Source organism: Streptopelia decaocto, assembly GCF_964273445.1.
Source record: "Streptopelia decaocto genome assembly, contig: HAP1_SCAFFOLD_89, whole genome shotgun sequence".
NCBI classification, from domain to species: Eukaryota; Metazoa; Chordata; class Aves; order Columbiformes; family Columbidae; genus Streptopelia; species Streptopelia decaocto.
Genome location: NW_028117096.1, coordinates 73,165 through 90,758, shown reverse-complemented (window position 1 = coordinate 90,758; position 17,594 = coordinate 73,165). Strand labels below are relative to the sequence as shown.

The 17,594-nt window shown below is 48.3% G+C and overlaps 1 pseudogene across 1 annotated transcript; it reads right to left on the bottom strand.

The window, feature by feature from the left end:
* Window positions 1-15,314: 15,314 nt before the first annotated feature.
* LOC309451910 (olfactory receptor 14A16-like) lies at window positions 15,315-16,246 on the bottom strand (annotated as a pseudogene). Its single transcript has one exon. The product of its transcript is annotated as an olfactory receptor 14A16-like (transcript).
* Between the last annotated feature and the right edge of the window lie 1,348 nt (window positions 16,247-17,594).

The following is a 17,594-nucleotide window of genomic DNA, read 5'->3' as shown; positions in this document are numbered from 1 at the left end:
CTTCCAGAAGCTCTAGAGTGTCCATCTGTTTCAATATATGACTCATAATGTAACCCATTACAGGTCCATCCTTTCTCATTAGTTTGTTGTTGTTGTTGTCAGTTTTGTGTTTCTGTTGTCTTTAGTTCTGCCTTTTTTTTTTTTTTTTTAACCTTGATGATGTTATCCACAAAGAAATGTGGACAACCCATTTCAACTCGATTATCTACTTCGCTAGTGTGACCCTGTGACTATGTGAACATGGGGCTCTACTCTAGTTAAAAAAAAAATAAATGTACATGCAGTGACTTTCTGACCTAAAACCTTCCCTGGTGAAAGTGCAATGGGGCAGTCGTGGAGGTGCCCTCCTACCAGGAATGGGGAATGTTCCCATCCCTTAGGAATCCTTCTCTCCCTCATGACCTGCATGGTGTTTTTGCTTGGGAAAACCCTCATTATTGTGCAGGTGGTGGCAAAACAGCATTTGCACATCCCCATGGACTTCTTCTTGGGACATTTGTTCTCCCTGGAGACCTCCTGCATATCCACTCCCCTATCCCAGCTGATGGGCAGCTTTGTGGCTGAGGACAGCACCATCCTTTCTCATCATTGTGTTAGTGCTCTTTCCTGCACCTTGTCCTTGTACAGAGCGCTCACTACTGGTGACCACATCCTGTGATCTGTACTGGGCTGTGTGTCATCCCCTGCCCTGTACAAGACTCATGACCTGGGACATTTGTCTCCAGTGGGCAGACACACTAGGGGTTCCTCTGTCATCTACAGGAATCATTTCAGTCATGTGCTGGGTACAGTTCTGTGGTCCCAGCAGAGCTGACCACTTTTGTGATTTACCACATCGCTGGAGCTCTCACACATTGACACCGTGACACTCAGGCTCTCTCCATTCCCATTCTCCTCTTCCTGTTCACAAGGTTACCCTCTGTGTGTATTAGATCTCCGTGGGTAGGCAGAAGACATTCTCCACCTGTTCCTCTCTCCTCACCAATGCTGCTGTTTTCCACAACACCCTCATCCATGTCTCTGTGATGCCCAGAACAATCCTTTTGAATAGTTTAACAAAGCCCATCCTCATGCTCCTTTTCAATCCCCCCATCTACAGACCGAGGACCAGAAAGTTTGCAGAGAGGGAGACACTTAAAAAATGCTCAGGAAAGCTGTGAGTGGCACAGAGGCCCCATTGGAGTCATGGGCACACAGGAAGAATTCACTTCTGATTCTCTTCCAAACAGTGCCTGATGAGCTAGACAGGTGTTGACTGTGCCCCTGGCACTCCCCTGGAACTGTGAGATATGGAGAAAACTTTTGGTGTAGGAAGGGCCATAGAGGTGCTATTAGAGCTGGCTGCAGTCATTGTGAGATCTCTCTCAAACATCATGGAAAAATCCAGAGAGAGCAGAGAGATTCCAAGATCCTCAGAAAAGGCAAATAACAAACCCAGCTTCCAGAAGGACAAGAAAGAAGACTGGGACTATTACAAGTAGATCAGCTTCACCTCAGTCCCTGGGGAGGTGATGAGGCAAATGCTCTTGCAACCATCTCCAGGCCATTGAAGGACAAGAAAGGGATGGCTGAGGCCATTGAAGGACAAGAAAGGGACGGCTGAAACCACGTGAGAGGAGAAAGAAGGGCATGTTGTGTACCTGGACTTTTGCCAGTCCTTGAATGTGGTATCCCAAAGTCTTAGAGCAGGTTTCTGATGTCTGAACTGAAGATCTGGATGATGCGATGGGAGGGACGTTGGCTGGCTGATCAGGAACAAATGCCATCAGCAGTACTGATGGAGCCAGATACTATCAGCATCCCTCAGTGACCACAAAAATTACACAAAAATGGCTTAAGAGCCTAGCAATGCTGGAAATGAAGAATTTTTTCAGCTATTTCATAGAGATTTTTGTTTGTTTGTTTGTTTCTGCATAGGTTTGTATAAAATTTACATTTTAGGCTTGATTCAGTTGTCCACACAGAGGTCTCCACTGTCTCCAAGATACTCTGGGTAACTGAGGCACCCAGGTGGGAAAGATAAGCCAGGATCCCTTCTGGTTCATGCACTGGTTTGCAGGCACGGTACCTCTGGGGTGGTGCAGGGCTTGACCTTCCTCCAGTGCTGCTGGGTGGGCTGTGAAGAGGCGTCTCCAGCACAGAAGTACAATGAGTCCCTTTGGGTGCTGGCTGAGAGGTCACTTCTGACTGGTCAGCACAGGGGACAGAGACACTGTGAGGTCATGAAGGTCATCAGAAAGCTTCCCCCAACAAGATGACACATGTAGGGAGGTCAGGGGGAACCTGTGCAAGAGAGATGGGAGATTTGGGGGAAGGGAGAGAGACTTTGCCAAAAGACATGAAAGAAAAGGTAAAATGGGTTTTGGTGATGTTCTTGTGAAAATAGACTGTGAAAACATTTCTGTTTAGCCCCTTCTCGCGGTTTAGCCCGAGCTAGCAATCACAACCACGATAGATGCTCGCTCACTCCCACCCCCCACCCCCAAATGGGGGAGAGAATCAAAAGCGAAGGGAGAAACTCCTGGATTGAGATAAACACAGTTTAATAAAATAATACTAATATACCACCATGGCTAATAACACATATAAATTGGAAAATGGAATATAAAATAAGATACTCCATGCGATTCCTCACAAGCTCCGCCTGCACCAAGCAGCCGGTCCAAGAAAGAGAGAGAGCAGCCTGGTCGTGAACACCTGATCCCAGGGGAAGAGGGAAAAGTGCAGAAAGGCCCAGAGGTCATTGCAAAATGGTAAAATGGCAAAAGGTCAAACCAAAACAAACTCCCAGATGGAACTCCACCGAAACACAGAAGAACTGAAACAGGTCTCAATCTCTGCATCCAGAAAACCCTGCCCTCCTTCAGCATGAAGCCTGATGCTAATGTCATGGAATATTCTCATTGGTCAGTCTGGCTGTCAGTCAAGCTCTGTCCCATCCATGCTTCCCTTCCCAGCTGCTTCGCACCTGTGGGCACAGAGCTCAGAAAGACCTTGGCTCCCAGACAGCAACTAAGATAATAGGCTCTTGTATTCTCTTTGTTCCACTTCAAAACCACTGGAAAGTTACTTGGAGAAAAACATTATCTCTGTCCCGGGGTGTTATCTGATTTTTCCCAAACTAAATCCAAACAATGACCATGCTAGCTGCAAAAAAGTTTCTAACTGCATGAAGAAAATTAACTCAGTTTCAGTCAAACCAACACAATGAGATTTGAGCAACCTTTTCTAGAGGAAGATGTGGGTCAGGGTTGCTGGAACTAGATGATCTTTAAGGTCTCTTCCAACCCAAACCATTCTGTGATTCTAAGGGAAGAGGGAGATGTGTTTCATTATCCTCTCCACAAGATAGAATACCTACCCCAACACAGTAAAGACATCAATACCAGGGCAAAGAGCGTAGACTTTGTTTGTATTAACATGTTCCCAAGCTCAGCAAAATCAGGAGATAAGTAGCACAGACAGAAAACTCAGTGACTTGCACAGACACTCTCCACCAAATAGCTACTATAACTGTAGCACCATTAATACAAAACTGCCCTTGTCTCATGCCCCACGTTGGGCACAAAAAGGAACGTAGTGGGTTAACCTGGCTGCCACATTTTAGTTCCACTAAACCACACAATCACTCCCCTGCTCAAGAGGACACGGGGAAGAAAAACTCATTGTTTGAGATAAAGGCAGTTTAATAAAGAAAAGCACAGATTGCTTGTGGAAGCAAAAGGATTTATCCTCTGCTTGCCATCAGCAGGTGATGTCCAACCCTTTCCTGGGAAACTGGGCAGCAGTTCATGTAGCAGTTACTTCAGAAGGCAAATGCCTTAATTATGAATCCCTCCTGCACACCTCGGCCCTTCTCATGGCTTTTATTGCTGAGCATCACAAGAGGACAAGCAAGCTCCAGCTGGTCTGACTATACTGACTGACTTCCATGGTCATGGGGAACCTGAGAACATTCCCTGATGTGTTCAGGGGAAGACTCAGAGGGGAAGACACCACAACACCATTCGGGTTTCCACTCTCCTGAATGGGAGTCCAGGAGGTTTCAGGTCTGACCTACTCCTCACAGCACGTTCAGCTGTGGAGTGAGACCACGTTGCTCAAGGCTTTACCATGTGGGGGCTGGAAAACATCCAAGGACAGAGACAGCACAACAAAGCTGGAGAAGCTGCTCCAATGCTTTGATGCCTTCACTGAGAAGGATATTTTCCTTATCTGCAGCCTGAACCTTCCTTATTTCAACATCTGATTGTTGACTATTATCCTCCTTCTGAGCATGACCGTGACAAGACTGGCTCCACCTTCTGGAAAAACCTCCCCGCAGGGACAGAGAGGCTGTTACAAGATGCCCAAAGCCTTCTCTTCTCCAGGCTGAACAAGGCCCTTTCCTCCAGTTTCTCCTCCCAGCAAGTGTCTCAGTCCCTGAGCATCTTAGCAGCCCTCCACTGACCTGTCTCCCAGTTATCAACATCTTCAGGGGTTAGTCTATGCCAGGTGCAGGACCTGCCCTTTGTCCTTCTCTGTCGTGATGTTCCTGACAGGACAGCCCTCCTGCCTATGAGGTTTCCCAATTTAGCATCATCAACAAATGTGGTGAGAGTTGTCTCCTCAAGGTCACAGATTATCAAAGTATTAAACTGCCCAGGTCTCAGCAGAGTCCCCTGTGCTGCCCCACAAGCCCCCAGTAAGTCCCAGTGGTCTCGAGGTTGGGCATGAGACCCCTTCACCACTGCTCTGTCAGCCTCATATCCAACTGTTTTTCACCCATCTGTTTGTCAGCCCATCCAACTGTAATGGCCTACCTCGGGTACAAGAATATTGAGGGACACCATGCCAAGAGCCTTGCTGAAGCTGAGGTAAATGACATCCACTGTTCTGCCCTCACGCAGAAATGCAGTTACTTCATCATGAAGGCAATCAAGTTTGTGAGACATTAATTACCCTTGCTAAGTCCATGCTGATGGCTTTCGGACACATTTTTCTCTTTTAGGTGCCCAGAAATGTCACCCAAGAGGACTCATTGGACAGGTCACTCCTCACCAAAATGTTCTTGTGCAGCTTGTGGTTCCCTGGCAGGCACTTTTGGCTGCAACATTGGGTTTTTCTCACTCACAAGAGACCTCTACCAATCCTGTGACCTTTCAAAAGGGATATTCCAAAGATGTGTTGATCTCCTGCAACATCCTTGCCACTATTGTGCCTGTTATATGGTGTATTTAATTTCTGTGATCTTTCACGTATTTTCACCTGTCCTGATATAATGACTGTTTCTAAAGACCCATTTTCAGTTGCAGACTCTCTAGACAAAGACCCTTTCCATTATTCTCCAGTTTTCTCTTTCTCTTACTCTTTATTCATTCAGATTGCTCTCAACTTGCCAGCTGCTGTTTTGAACTTCAGGTAGTTAAATGTTTGCCTGTTTTGCAGTAGTCTAATTGTCTCCTTAGTCAACTCTTTAATTATGTTTGTATCTTTATTCTTTTATCTGCTTACCTAAAACATTTCTCATAAGATTATCCCTTGTTGAAAGACAACCTCATTAAAGGCAGCTTGTACTTAACTTATGGTGGAGGAGTGTGTTTTATTATTTTTGAAGCTTAATTGTGCTTCACTTTTCTTTGTTTGTAATTAGGAAAAATCATTTGGTGCCTCTGTGCAGCCAGTTTTCTAGGAAGAGCATTTGGGAGATGATGCAAAGGAGCTGTAACATCCAGCTGCAGAGAAATGTGGACAAATCTGATGTAAAGAAAAGTGAGAACAAGTCCCAGGGGCAACAAGAGAAAGGGTAAGGTTGGGCAGGTGAGGAGGATCATTGTCCATACCATGTTGGATGTCAAGGGACTGCTTTTCCTACCTGTCCAGACCTACTGAGGAGACTTTCTGGATCATTATCAACCAGAGAATGCTACTATCACCTCTTTACTGAACTGAAAAGGAACATAATATGCCCTTCAAAATACAGAATAATTTCTGCTAGGTGCATTTTGAAATCTTCCTTCTTTGCTACATTATGAAACAGCTCAAATTAGTCTTGAAGACTTGAAGAAAATTACAGGAAAGGAAATAGTTCATTAATACTTTCTGTATTTTAATGAGCCCCATGGTGTATTTGGCCCTTAGTCCATAAACTACAGATACTGAGGGGAGACTGAACAAATCGCTCAAGAGGTGGAAGTCAGGAGCGCAACTCAAAGTACCTTGAAACATTGATTGACCCCACTGAGGGTCATTATTGACAAAGCCTCTCCATGGACTCGTTAGAGAAGATAATTGAAGGTTGTGATTGCAGGTAGGAAAAGGCACTGTACAGGTCGTTCTGTTATGGAGAAAATCCTTGGTTTGTTTTACCAGCCTAAAGGCCAAACCCTGACCCCAGGCCCTGGGAAGGCAGATCCCTCATGCCTGGCTCAGGGCTCTTCCTGGAGCAGTGGGGTGTGAGTTTGAGCAAGGCCAAGTGTAGGAAACTGTACAACCCCTCCTGGCTTCCCCAAAAAGGGGCAACGAGAATCAAAGTCCAGAGCCTCAAAACAGAGTTTATCCTGGTAGGTCTCAGAGACAGATACAACTGCCATAGCCAGGGGGACAAAGACCTTGGTCCTGTGTGGCCTTTCAGCCTCACCAGAGCCCTTGGCAATCTCTACTTCAGGTTACTTATACTGTCCCTTCAGGCACCTTTGTCCCTTCAGGCTGTTGACATCCATCTTGCTTTCCTACCTAGCTCTCATCCCAGCATTTCCTACTTTCACTGATGTCTCTCCACCCTCACTGCTCTTTCCTCGAAGCCCAAAGCCATGGGCTGATCCAGGCTCCCTCTGCGTGACGTCTTGTACCACAGCACTGCCCTTGGACTGAGATGTCTTTTTCTGAACCTCCAATCTTGAACCTTCCAAGTTGCACTTTGTGGAGGTTTCCTTCTCTTCCTACTACCAAGAAAAGCTCCATTATCTCTGAAACCACCCTTCAAGCAGTTGCAGGCTACTGCTACAGTGCCCTGAGCTTCCACTTCACCAGGCTCAAGAAACCCAGGTTTCTCTGCCTCTCTCAAAGGCCCCAAACCCCATCCTGGCAGATCTCTGAAGTTTCTCTAGTTCCTCTCCATTCCTCCAGAGCAGAGAGTCCCACACCCAGACACACTAGCCCAGATGTGGCCACCACAGCGCTGATTCAAAGAGGATGATAATTCCGTTGTTTGTTTGGCCACACTCCTCCTAACGCAGCCCCACATGCCCTCGGCCTTACTCATGGTGAGCATGCACCACGGGCTCGTGTGGCATCCCTCGTAATGCCCAGCCCCTTCTGCTCAGAATCACTCCTGAGCTGTTCAGGTCCCAGCCTGCCCTCATGTGTGGGGTTATTCTGCCCCCAGTAAAGGACCGGCAACTTCTCCTTCTAAAATTTCATGAGGTTTTTCTTGCCCAATTCCAGAGTTTCTCAAGGTTCTCCTGGAGTGAAGCTTTGCTTTTCCAGCTGTTAATGAGTCCGTATAGATAACCGATCAGATTTGTGGTGCCCCTGACAAGATCAGAGTATCAGGTATTACAAGGCACTCCACATGATAGAAGGAGGTACTAGTTTAATTGAAAAGCTGACCAAAGAAGGAATCCCCATGGTCAAAAGCTGGGAAACATCGAATGAGAATAGAAAGGAAGCCAATCTCAGGCCAGGGAGGATATCTTGCTGGTATCCAAGAAGCTATGGGAGGCTGTTTTTATGTCTTCCCAAAGCTTTGTCCTCTCCTGGCTTTTCACTTTTGAAGTAAAGGTACACAATGGGCTGCATTAGTGGGAGTGTGGCCAACCAGACAAGGGAGTTGTCATCCCCCTTGACTCAGCACTGCCAGATGGTTGAGGGAGGTCATCCTTCTTCTCTACTCAGCGCTGCTACAATTTGTCTTGCTCACTTCCCTCAGGGTTTTCTAGCCCCTCTACATCTTCCAGCAGTCCTGCTTTGTCTTCTTGTGAAAAACATATCCAGGAGGCCATTCCCACCATGTTGGATCAGGGAATACCTTCTACTTTCCCTTAAACCAAAGACTTCTAGTAGAGGTCCATGGTATTCAAAGTCCCCAATGACTACCAGGGCCTAAAATTGTGACACTTCCTCCAGCTGTCTAAGGGACAACTCATCCTCTTCCTAACCTTCATCAGGAGGTTCAGTGATCCTGACCAGAAGACCATTGTACATGGAGAGTTAGAGGTCCACATAACAGTAAACTAGAGTAGACCCAGGGCTGTGCCCATGTACAGCTTGGCCTTCAGTCTGTGTTGTGCTGAGCACACAGTTCTGTGAGTTGCTGGATAAACTGGGTTACAACAGAGAAGTCTGCAGGAAGCTCCCACCTGCTGCCCATGATTAGGCCAACTGCATGTCCTTATCTTTATGTAAACCTGCAGCAACAAATTCATATGTGAAGAGCCCCTTTTAGGGCCAGTAGAAATGTCAACTTGATTTCTTTCCTTGTAAGAAAACAAAGTGATCAGTGGAGCGAAATGGGATAACCCTTCTAGAGATGAGTTCTGCAAGACTAGCTGCACCAGCTGACCAGGCAAAAGTAACCTCACCAGGATCTTCCAAGCCACATGCCGTTCAACTCCAGAGACAGAACTGACCTCACAGCCACCTTCACAGTCCCATGCTGACTGCTGGAGTAGGAGCTTCTAAGGCACAGCTGAGCTCAGCACAGCATTCTCACCTGTCTCCTCCTTTTGGTTTACAAGCTGATCAGATACAGGTCACCCCACATTCCTTTTCCCACACCATGAGACTGCTCTGGGACCTCATGTCCTGCCCCCAAGGTGCCAAGCAGCCTAAGTCCAGGTTTGGAAACGGGCTGAAGGTGAGAGATTGAGAGCATGGGAAGAAGGGCTTTGGGTGTTAGGCTTTCAGGTTAGGGATTCAGGAGTAGAGCCCACCTTCCAGGGTTCAGGATTAGACAAAGGTTTAGCAGGAGGGTTTGGAGCTCTGCTAAAGGTGTCTGGTTAGTGTTTAGGGTATAGGCAGGCTTTGAGTGTTAGGGTTTTGTCAGGGCTGGGGTCAGGGCTAGGATGAAGGCCAGCAATTTCATGTGAGGGTTAAGTAAGGACAAAGGTAGGGTAAGTGTAAGGGGTCAGGGGTTTGGGCTTTGTTTTAGAGGTAAGGTTTGAGGTTAAGGGTTAGAGTAATGAATTCCTTTCAAGGTGAGGGGGAGCATTTAAGGGTAGGAAAAAGCTGAAACCTTTGCAGAAAAGAACTCCACACAATCCCTGAAAAAGTCTTCATTTCCAGCATGCTTAGTTTTTAATGAACTTTCAGATTTTGATTATTATTTTTTATTAACAGCACTAAGGCCATGTACCAGCAAGTTGGTCATGTTCTCTTGATTTATGTGAAAAATTTTAGGCTTATGAAAACAAATTTTGTTCTGTATTTAGAGTGCAACGTTCTCTCTATGTACTTCTGTTTCACTGGCTTTTCTCCATCCCCTCCCTATTCTATGTTCAAAGAGCTCTCCAAGGGAAAGATTTCTTGCATTGTAGAATAACTCAGATTGGAAGAGACCTGAATGTCATCTTGTCTGACTGTGTTGCTTGAGCCAGGTGAACTCGATGGGGTAGCTGAAGGGCTCCCCACAGTTTGCCTTTATCCACAAGGGATCATAAAGTGAGCTCTAACCCATCATACACGACAATAATGAAGATGTTCACAGGTGTTGGCTCAAGTGCTGGTCACTGAGGGATGCCAACAGTGACTGGCTGCCAGGAGGAGTCCGTTCCACTGATGTTACCCACATTGTCATCTTTGTTTTCTGTCCAGATATCACCAATATGACTATGGTGGACCATGTCAAAGGCCTTGTTAAAGTCCAGGTACACAACATTCCCTACTTTCCCCTCCCATGCAGGTTCTGCACTCTTTTTTGTTTCCTTCAAGTTCCTGGAGATGTCTGGAAGAGCATTTGCCCCATCACTTCCCCAGGGACTGAGGTGAAGCTGCCCAGCCTGTAATTCTACCAATCATCTTCCTTTTTAACCTACTTGAAGACAATTTTGGTATTTTCTTTCTCAGAGGACCATGGAACCTCCCTGATAGCCACAACATTTCTGAGGTGTTTGAGAGACAGAGACACCAGTCAGCTCCACCAGCAAGTCTCTGCCCCTTCCCACACCAAAGGCTCTCTCTATATCCTATCCTTCCAGGTGAGTTTCTGGGACACAGCAAACACTGTCCAGGTCCTCTGGGCCTGTTCAGAAGGCAACAGGAGGTTAACAACTCTGATGGTCTCTGTGTGAACCTCAAAGCTTTCCTGACATTCTTTCTCAGTGCTCCACTTCTGCTCAACCTTTCTGGTTCTTGGGCTGCAGGTTGAGCAGGGATGTGAGGATGGTGTAGGAAAAAGGCTTTGTCAAACTGTGTCAGGAGTGCTGTTCTGGCATCATGCAGTCAAGTGTGAGGGTGCTGTATAAAACAGTGGCACTGGTGAGGTGAGAGGGCCAGGTGGAGAAGGTCTTCTGCCTGTCTACACCGCAGTGAAGAGCAGCGATGCATTCACAGGATGCCCATGTGAATGGGAAGAGAAAAACTGGCTCTGAAATGCTAATTATGAAAACATGAGTGTCACGGTATTACTGCGGATCTCCAGCATACATCAAGGACAGAGGGACTGATACAGGATTGATACATCAAGGACAGAGGGATAGCTTATGACAGACAAAAGATCTGTTTATGGCAGTAACTTTGGTGGGAACACAAAATGCATCACTTATGTAATGACTCACTTTGCAAATCAGCAAATGCTTGAGCAAGAATCATAGCAAGTATAAATGCAAGCCTGAGTTTGTAATAAATGTTTCTCATTGTACCTTCCCAAGAGTCCGTGCCTCATTCACTGCACCCTCACTGGCTGTTTGTTGAAACACTAATACCAGAGGCAATGTAGGCCCACTGATGAATGGGGTGGGTGCCCTGGTGGCAGAAGATACAGAGAAGGCAGAATTACTGAATGCCTTCTTTGTCTCTGTCTACTCTGCCGGAGGCTGTCCTGGGGAGCCCTGTACCCCTGAGACCCCGGATGAAGCCAGGTCAATGGAGGAGTTTGCTTTAGTTGATGAGGACTGGGTTAGGGAGCAATTAAATAGTCTGGACATTCATAAATCCATGGGTCCAGATGGGATGCATCCGCGGGTGCTGAGGGAGCTGGCTGAAGTCATTGCTGGACCGCTCTCCATCATCTTTGCCAAGTCTTGGGAAACGGGAGAGGTGCCCGAGGATTGGAGGAAAGCAAATGTCACTCCAGTCTTCAAAAAGGGCAGGAAGGAGGACCCGGGTAATTATAGACCGGTCAGCCTCACCTCTGTCCCTGGGAAAGTAATGGAACAGCTTGTCCTTGGTGCCGTCTCAAGGCATATCAAGGATAAGAGGGTTATTAGGGGCAGTCAGCATGGCTTTACCAAGGGTAAGTCATGCTTGACCAACCTCATAGCCTTTTATGAGAATGTAACAAGGTGGATGGATGATGGCAGAGCGGTGGATGTGGTCTACCTTGACTTCAGTAAAGCCTTTGACACAGTCTCCCACAGCATCCTCACAGCTAAGTTGAGGAGGTGTGGTCTAGACAATAGAGTTGTGAGGTGGGTTGCAAACTGGCTTAGGGAGAGAAGCCAGAGAGTGGTAGTCAATGGTGCGGAGTCTAGTTGGAGGCCAGTATCTAGTGGAGTGCCCCAGGGGTCAGTACTGGGGCCAGTATTATTCAATATATTCATTAACGATTTAGACGAGGGAATAGAGTGTACTATCAACAAGTTTGCTGATGACACTAAGCTGGGAGGAGTGTCTGACACACCAGAAGGCTGTGCTGCCATCCAGCGGGACCTGGACAGGCTGGAGAGTTGGGCGGGGAATAACCTAATGAAATTTAACAAGGGGAAGTGTAGAGTCCTGCATCTGGGCAGGAACAAGCCCAGGTTCCAGTATAGGTTGGGAAATTACATATTAGAGAGCAGTGTAGGGGAAAGGGACCTGGGGGTCCTGGTGGACAACAGGATGACCATGAGCCAGCACTGTGCCCTTCTGGCCAGGAAGGCCAATGGCATCCTGGGGTGTATTAGAAGGGGGGTGGTTAGTAGATCGAGAGAGGTCCTCCTTCCCCTCTACTCCGCCCTGGTGAGACCACATCTGGAATATTGTGTCCAGTTCTGGGCCCCTCAGTTCCAGCAGGACAGGGAACTGCTGGAGAGGGTCCAGCGTAGGGCAACAAAGATGATTAAGGGAGTGGAGCATCTCCCTTATGAAGAAAGGCTGAGGGAGCTGGGTCTCTTTAGTTTGGAGAAGAGGAGACTGAGGGGTGACCTTATTAATGTTTATAAATATATAAAGGGTGAGTGCCACGAGGATGGAGCCAGGCTCTTCTCGGTGGCAAACAATGATAGGACAAGGGGTAATGGGGTCAAGCTGGAACACAAGAGGCTCCACTTAAATTGGAGAAAAAACTTCTTCTCAGTAAGGGTGACAGAACACTGGAACAGGCTGCCCAGGGGCGTTGTGGAGTCTCTTTCTCTGGAGACATTCAAAACCCGCCTGGACATGTTCCTGTGCGACCTCACCTAGGTGTTCCTGCTCCAGCAGGGGGATTGGACTAGATGATCTTTTGAGGTCCCTTCCAATCCCAAACATACTGTCATACTGTGATACTGTGATACAAAGCCATGGGCTGATCCCGACTGCCTCTGGGTGACCTCCTGCACCACAGCACTGCCCTTCCACTGATGTTTCTTCCTCCTGATATCCAGAATGCACCTCCCAAGTTGTCCTTTTCAGTCATTTTTTCCCCTCTCCGGCCTCCTCCCACTACCATGGAAAGCTCAACTATCTCAGAAACTGCTCTTCAGGCAGCAACCCCAACCCGTCAGACTTCTTGTGGTCTTTAGCCTGCCCAGAGAGAAGTAACCTCACCATGATCTTCTAAATCCCATGACGGTTGCTGGCCTTTCAGCTCCTCTGACAGACATGACAACGTGCCTGATGCTGTCCCGCCATGTACTCAGGCAGAATGGACATGACAACTTGTCTCCAAACGCTCTTCCTGGGCAGGGCCTCTGGCGCACTCTGGCAGAGGTTCTTTCCCAGCCGTGTTCCTGCTGCTGGCTTGTCACCTTCAGAGGCAGAACTGACTGCACAGTCCCCATCGCAGCCACAGGCTTGTCACAGAGGAGTGATTCTTGGGGTTCTGCTTATGGCAGAACAATATTTATATTTCTTAAAGAGAAGTGCGACCTTAAAGAATTGGGCGGTGGGTTTGCTCTATTATTTACTGCATGGGGGAGATACAGCAAACCAAGTAACACTTACTTTCTTTCCGGGTGTATTTGTTCATGAAGCAAACCTTCAGGCGTCTTCTCTCCCTGAGGACTGTTCACTCCAGGGGCTGTGTTTGTAACCTCTGGAGGCAAACTCTCAAGCGACATGTATATCCATCAACATGCAAATGTTCAGGGTTCTTCTTCCCCGATAACTGCTTGCTCCGGAGCCTGTACTTGGGGCTCCGAAGGCAAACTTTCAGGGGAGACCCGTAATCGCATGCAAAGTGGACTTTCAGGAAGCAAAATTTTCAGAAAAAAATATTTAATGGAGTAAAGTAACAAAAGGTCTGGTTCAAGCAGGGTACCTGCACAGAGGTCCAAACAAGCACAGAAAACTACAAACTTTTATATCTTTACAAACCATCCAGACCAAGATTCATTCCAATGGCAAAATTTCACCACCAGGTCATGACCAGATAAAAGTACGCTTGTTTTATCAAATTGATCAAATATATTTCCCACTAATGATCTGAGTGGAGAAACGTTCTTCACAGGAACTGCTTTCTTTATGTTGACACCTCTTCTATGTCCTTCTCTGTCTTTTTTCTTTTTCTCTTCCTCCATCTATTCTCTCTTCAAAAACCTCTCCAAGGGAAAAACTCTTTGAATCACAGAATACTCAGGTTTGAAGAGAGCCCTGAACATCATCTTGTCTCACTCTCCTGCTCAAGGCAGAGTGAACCAGGTGAGGTTGTTCAAGGCCTTCGCCCAGCATCGCGTCATCCACAAAGGAGCTGAAAGTGCACTGTGTTACATCATACAGGGGGAGGATTAAGATGTTCAGCAGTGCTGGCCCAAGTGCTGGTCCCTGAGGGATGTCACTAGGAACTGGCTGCACAGAGGACACTGATGACATATGAGCTTGATCGTTCCACCAAATTCCCACCTAGTGTCCACTTCAGCCCAGAGAGTGCCAGTCTGGCTAGAAGGACACCAGAGGACATCATGTGTGAAGGACTTGCAAAATTCCATGTACACAACTTGCCTGACTTTCCCCTGCCCATTCTGGTTCAGCAATCCCTTTCTTGTCTTTCAAGTGCCTGCACATGGTTGCAGGTGACCCAACCCCTCCCCAGGGATGGAAGTGGGCTGATCAGCCTTTATTTCTCCCAATTCTTCTTTCTGCCCTTCCAGAAGAGGGGTTTGTCATCTGCCTTCTCCAAATACCCAAGAATCTCTCTGATTGCTTTGGCACTTTTAGGATCACAATACAGAATCTTAGGCAAGGGGAACGTAGCAGACAGGGGCACTTGCAATGAACCTGTCCATGGGAGCTGAGATGAATCTCACTGGGCCAGTAGGGTTTGTTTCTGGAGCCACACACAAAAGTGTCAGGGTTCTGTCAGGCATCCACATTTGAGCTGGCCTCATGGACTCCTAACACATCCATGGATGTTCAAATGCAGTCTTTCCCATTTGCACACAGGTGCAGAAGTCACTGTGTCTCTCTGACCTCCTGCTATGAGTCCGAGAGGCTGGGAGACACTTCAGCCCTACCATTTGTCGCCCTACTCTGCACTTACATGAGATACATGAAGAATGGACACGGGATCTTCAGTTCCAGGAAGCACATCCCAGTGCTACATTCAGGTGGTTCCCCAAGGGATGTTACTCTCAACATGAAGTCACATCAAGACACTGTCTGTCCCACTGACCTTCATGGAACCCCAAGGAATAGCTGATGGTGTTTCTGCTCACTGGGGTTCATCACCTCAGAAGCACTTTGTGCATTTGTTTACATCTCATCTGTACAATGTAAACATGGACATCTGACCTACTCATTAGTTGTGCTGCCAGGGAGGGACAAAGAACCTTTTCAAGCTGAAGTGAGAAGCCAGTGCTGGAAATGGTGGTTGTGAGAGGCCGGTCCATGACGATTGACCTGCAGCAGGTTCTCTAGGGTGTCCAGTGGACATGGGCACAACCACTCTGTGAGAAAATTATTTACATTATATATGCTATGCAGAAGATATGAGCAGGTTATTGCTTTGGAAAGCAGCCAGTCGTCAGTTGCCACACTGAATCCTTGAGCTCCTTGTTCCTCATACTGTAGATGAGGGGGTTCACTGCTGGAGGCACCACTGAGTACAGAACTGACACCACCAGGTCCAGGGATGGGAAGAAGATGGCAGGGGGCTTCAAGTGAGATAATATAACAGTGCTAACAAACAGGGAGACCACGGCCAGGTGAGGGAGGCACATGGAAAAGGCTTTGTGCCGTCCCTGCTCAGAGGGGATCCTCAGCACGGCCCTGAAGATCTGCACATATGAGAAGAAAATGAAAACAAAACAGCTGAAGACTACAAAGAAAGAAACCAACAGAAACCAGACTTCTCTGAGATAGGTGTCTGAGCACGAGAGCTTGAGGATCTGGGGGATTTCACAGAAGAACTGGTCCAGGACATTGTCCTTGCACAGGGGCAGTGAAAACGTATTGGCCTTGTGCAGCAGAGCATTGAGAAACCCAATGGCCCAGGCAGCTGCTGCCATGTGGACACAAGCTCTGCTGCCAGGAGGGTCCCGTAGTGCAGGGGTTTGCAGATGGCAACGTAGCGGTCGTAGGCCATGATGGTGAGGAGCCAATACTCTGCTGAAGCTAAAAAGACAACCAGAAACACTTGGGCAGCACATCCCGTGTAGGAGATGGCCCTGGTCTGCCAGAGGGAATTGCCCATGGACTTGGGGACAGTGGTTGAGATGCAGCCCAGGTCGAGGAGGGCGAGGTTGAGCAGGAAGAAGTACATGGGGGTGTGGAGGTGCTGGTCCCAGGCTATGGTGGTGATGATGAGGCCGTTGCCCAGGAGGGCAGCCAGGTAGATGCCCAGGAAGAGCCAGAAGTGCAAGAGCTGCAGCTCCCGTGTGTCTGTGAATGGCAGGAGGAGGAACTGGGTGATGGAGCTGCTGTTGGACATCTGCTGTCTCCAAGCATAGGGTACTGTTACAGAAGGAAAAGACAGTGAGATGTTAGGGGATGCTTCTCTGAGCAAAGTCTAAGCCATTTCTCATACACCCTCCCCCTGCTTCACACCCCCTTGTCCTTTTCCACACCTTTCCTCAGCTCCATGTCTGAGCCCTGGGTGGTGCTGGCTGGAGGTGCCGTGAGGAGCAGGGCCTGTGCCCGCTGGCTGCCGAGGAGTCAGCCCTGCTCTGCAGCAGTAGGGTCATGGGAACGGGGGCAGAGGACAGTCCTGGGGTTCAGCTTTGTCACATGAAGCTGCTCATGGTCCAGAAATACCTGTCAGCATCTGCACTCCCAGGGATAAGGAAATGAGATGGCAGAAGGCATTTTGAGAGATTTGGGGTTTTTTACAGCTCCTTCTCCCCTCTCACCCTGAGGAATGTTCTTGGGTGTCAGAAACCATCAGCATTTCTGCTGCACTCAGGGAGAACAGAGTGAGTCCTGCAAGGCAAGAGGATGCCTGTGGGTCAGTGCAGAGTGAGGGGACCTGGTCTGTCCCTCTGTCTTGCTCCAGCTGCCCTGGGCTGGCACCTTTCTGAGATGGAGGGTGATCACACTCCCGTGTTACCCTGAAAAGCCACCAGACACTGCTGAGAGCAGAGGAATCCACCTCAGACCACTACACATCTCACTGTTTTCTAAGGTCTCAGCAGCCCACATTTAGCCCAAGGAACAAGTAGCTCATTTCACAAACCAAACAGCATTTTGTCTGTCACACCATTTCCGTGCTTCTCCTTGAGACTTTCAGATAACACAAAGATGCTGTAGGATGGGTTTGCATCCCGGAGGGGAGCTCACAGCTGGGAAGGAAACCTCATGCAGATAGCCAAGTGTTCTAATGCTGGCATTTGATTCAGGGAGATTCAACCCTACAGACTTCATTGCCCACAGCCCCACAGGTCAGAGCAAAGCTGGGACACACGTGCCCATGGACACACCTGCAGGAAAGGACCCACAAGATCAGGCTGTGACTCTGCAGCTGAAACTGCCATCCCCAGAGAGCCTGACAGCAAGAACAAGATCCCAACAGCAGTGACCCAGAGCAGGGGAGCAAGAAGGAAAATGCGGTGAGGGTGGGTGTGAGAGAGGCCAGGGCAGAGGCAGCCGGGCACTCAGACAGCGTCACCCTTCCCCAGCTGTGCAGCCACCTCCCAGACACCAACACTGCCGGGCAGCTGCTCTCAGCCCCTGTGCTCTGCAGAGGAACTGGAGCTCTGGCTGCACAGGAGCTGCTTCATGCCTTGGAGCCCCCAGCCCTGAGGGCAGAGGCTTTGCTGGGTGGGACAGGAGGCCAGGGGGCT